The following is a 4,587-nucleotide window of genomic DNA, read 5'->3' as shown; positions in this document are numbered from 1 at the left end:
AATAACGTATTTTTTTCTAAAAAAAAACATATTTTGGGTATCACTTGGAATTATTTTTTTTTAATATTTTTTTCTGAGCGCTGAAGAGCTGTTCCGTGTGGGGTTCAAGGATTATCCATTCTTTCTGGGACACCCTGTATATAAATGCTCATTTAAATTAAATCTCATCTTATATAACTCCTTAAACAACTTTTCAAAAAACCACTTTTCGATAAAATTTGTAAGTTTTTACTAAATTAATATCTATAAAAAATTTTCTAACGCTCATTAATAATTTGTTTACATACCATTTGATAAAACGTATTACGGTGCACATTATTATCTATATTTATAATAATTTAAATTAAATTTCATCCTTTATAAAGCTTTATACAAATTTTTCAAAAAACACTTTTAGATAAAAATTGTAATTTTACTAAATTACATTTATAAAAATACTTTCTAACGCTTATTAAAAACTTGCTTATACTTCATTTGATAGAACAAACTACAGGGTACATTAATATACATAAAAGTTCTTATTTAAATTAAAATCTCAGATTTTAAACAACGTAAAAACAACCTTTTTTAATCAACTTATAACGTTAAAACAACCTTTTATTTTCTCTTTTAAACAAAATGATAAGACGTACACCCCCTCAAACCCCCCGGGACCTAAGTCCCATTAAAACAACCAGCACGGATACACCCAACAAAACCCCTCCCACACCCTCAACAGCTCACCAAGTCACTAAAAAACCCCTCGGACAATTTCTAGCCGAACTCTCACCCGGTCTACAATCCGGCACTGGACCCACACTGAAACCCTCTCGTCTTGTTAACACCAACTTAACCCCTCACGCGGAGGGTAAGTTATGGCTCCACAAAGCCACAGAGGCGTTAAATTCCTCAAGAAACCTGAAAGCCGAGATCAGGGTTACCATAGAAAAGTCGCTTCAAAAACTTTACGATTTAGTAATCTGTTCATCGCCTCTTCCCCCCTCCCAACAACCTGAACCATTTACGCCCCCTCCCGCCTCCTTCCCCCAACCCATACCCGATTTAATGGCGTTCACAACCGCGGCCAACGACCTTAAAGATAAAATTGAAGCGCATGCAAAACTAGTAAATGAAAACAATAACAACATTACACAGATATCAAATAAAATCTCATCATTGAACAAACCACGCAAGGACACACCCACCAACTCCCGCACCACCGTTCCTTCTTATGCAACGGTTGCTGCCACCACCTCCGCCTCTCCCAAATTAACACCTGGTCCCTCAATAATAGTCAGTGGCGGTCCTGACACCACACCCCAGACAATACTGGAACAAGTTAGGACCGGCATCGACTATCGCCAAGGAGGGTATGCACTCCTAAAAATTGCCCCTCTATCTAAAGGGAAGCTAAAAATCACTTTCCGCTCCGAAGAGAACAAAGACGACGCCCTTAGGCAATTAACTAAAACCTCTCCGCTAAAGGTGGAAAACGAAAAACGCCTTGACCCTATGGTCATTATTAAAGGAATCAGTAAATCAACACCCGAAGAGGAAGTGATTGACACTATCCAGGACCAAAATCCCGAACTCACCAATGAAAAATTCAATATTAAATTCCGGCGTAATAACCGCAATGATAACCTCTTTAACATTGTCCTTTCAACCTCCCCCTCCGCTTGGCGTAAGTTCGTAGAAATGGGTCACGTAGCTATTTCCTACCAATATGTACATTGCTCAAACTTCTCACCTTTTCTTCAGTGCAGACGCTGCCTTAACTTTGGGCACACCAAAGGCAGATGCCCCGCGTCCTCCCTCACCTGCGCTAAATGCGCAGGTCAACACGACACCACTGACTGTAAATCCTCTGAAAACAACTCTCACGTAAACAAGTGCGCAAACTGCAATGAGCACAACGCCCAATTTAAAACAAACACCAATGTCACCCACCGCGCCGACAGTGAAAGCTGCCCCAAGGTAAAAGCTATGAGAGCCCGCATTGAGGCCAAGATTAATTATCACTAAAACATATTCATGCACACATTTAAAATTACACAAGCGAATCTTGACAGATCTCGCCTTGCGCTCCAAGAATTTAAGTTACATTTTGCTAACACTAACACTGACATCGCTTTTATCTCCGAACCTTATTACAACACCAGCAACACAGTCTCACACATTCCAGGCTTTCGTATATTCCAATCCTCTAATTATGGACCCACGAAAGCCTGCATAATTACCACACAACACATAAACGCACACATCCTCACACAATACACCTCTAATAATATAGTCACTATATCAGTCACCACACAATCAGATACACTATTTCTCATTTCCATATACATAGAACCAGACACAGATAACGCCCAAACACTACAAGTTTTAGATAATTTTCTCATACAAAATCCAAACGCACACATCCTCATTGCGGGCGACCTCAACGCTTGGCATCCACTCTGGGGCAGTGGGCACCATGCTCGATACAATAAACGGGGAAAAGAAATAGCTGACCTCCTACTCACTCATGATCTCTACGTACATAATAACACTCACACCCCTACGTTCGTAACGTCAACACACGGTAAAATAAGATCATCAATCATCGACCTCACAATTACACCCACACATAACGCTCAACGCGTTAACGAATGGTCTGTACACAGCGGCCTTTTTCCACACTCTCAACACAACCCTATTACATTTACCTACAATCACACACAACACCCAATAAATAAATCTCACACCCATAGTACATTCATATATAAAACACAGAATGCAAACTGGCATTCATTTAAAGAGTCACTCCACACACATATTATTAACTCCGACACACTAGACATCGACATTTCAAAGATACCACCACTTCAAATAGACACATTTATAAACAACATTACACAAATCATAAACAAGGCTTGCAAAGAGGCTTTCCCCGTTCGGAAGGGTACACAAAAACCCAAGGCCCCATGGTGGAACGATCATCTAGAGGAACTTAGTGGCGAATGTCGCAAGTTCCATCATAAGATGTGTCGCTCCTCAAGGGGACATAACACACCATCTACTGAACTCATTGCTCAATACAACACCGCGAAACAAAAATACACTGCTGCAATGCGCCACGCCTCCACACAAAGCTTCAGGGAGTTCTGTGAATCTCAAGGTAAAGAGGACGTTTGGTCTGTCACCAACCGTCTTCTCAAAAAATCCACCCCTAACATACAACCTGGTACACTCCGAATTAATAACACATATACCAAAACTGAGCTTGAAACAGCTCAATCACTACTGAACCATTTTTATCCGACTAACCTTCCTAATACGGAACACCGACACCAAACACTCACTGATTCAATTGACTTTCCCCCAGACACGGCGGACGACCCACCTTTCACTCTACAGGAAATAACACACGCTATTGAAACTATCAACCACAAGAAAGCTCCCGGTCACGACCACCTGACCAGCGACATTTGCCTTACAGTAATAAAATCATATCCAGAGCTATTCCTTAAATTATTCAATCGATGTATTGAGGTTGCTCACTTTCCCACCCCCTGGAAAGAGGCAATAGTTAAAGTAATACCTAAACATAACAAAACTGACTACACCTCACTCTCATCTTATCGCCCCATTGGCCTCATCCCCGTGTTCGGGAAAGTCCTTGAAAAACTCATCACTAAGCGGGTCACATACAAAGCCAACAAACTAGGCCTACTTAGCGACAAACAATTCGGCTTCACCGAACAAACCGGAACGGTACAAGCGATCCACTCCGCCCTGGACATAATTAAAAAAGCTAAGCGCAACAGAAAACAAGCCATTGCAGTATCGCTGGATATCAAAGCGGCGTTTGACAATGCTTGGTGACCGGCGGTGCTCAATGGACTTAACAAGCTCCGTGCCCAGCTAACCTTTACAAAACTCTGCGAAGTTATTTATCGCGGAGATCAGTTACACTACACCTTGGCACCAACAAAATTACTCAATCCACAGAAAAGGGATGCGTACAGGGATCTGCATGCGGACCAATTCTGTGGAACCTCATCGTAAACGATCTTCTTAACAATGTCAACTTACCTACGGACTGCTACCTACAAGCCTATGCGGATGACGTCCTCTTAGTCGTCACTGCAAAGGACCCACTTACCTTACAAAACCTCACCAACACAACCCTTGAAGCTATCCGCCTATGGGGTCAAAGTGTTAAACTACATTTGGCCCCACTAAAACACAACTCATCGCATTTACACCACAATCCGAACACACTCAAATCTTATTCGATAATACCCCTCTCACATTCAGCAAAAACATAACATACCTCGGCGTCGTAATCGACAATAAACTTCTATTCAACGATCACTTAAAACACACTATACACAAAACACTCAACATCTTTAAAAAACTACAAATCTATGTACGTAACACATGGGGCCCGAAAACGTTCGTAACATATACTCAATGGTTATTGAACCGATTACTACATATGCCTCCAGTGTTTGGGGACATATTGCCTCTAAGAAAACAGTCAGATCAAAACTAATAAGCCCACAGCGCGGTTTCGCTCTCAGAGCCATCAGAGGATTCAGGACGGTTTCCGCCAATGCAGCG

Source organism: Pieris napi, chromosome 18 (assembly GCF_905475465.1).
Source record: "Pieris napi chromosome 18, ilPieNapi1.2, whole genome shotgun sequence".
NCBI classification, from domain to species: domain Eukaryota; kingdom Metazoa; phylum Arthropoda; class Insecta; order Lepidoptera; family Pieridae; genus Pieris; species Pieris napi.
The sequence above is the reverse complement of the archived record's forward strand: the minus strand, read 5'-3'. Positions refer to the sequence as shown.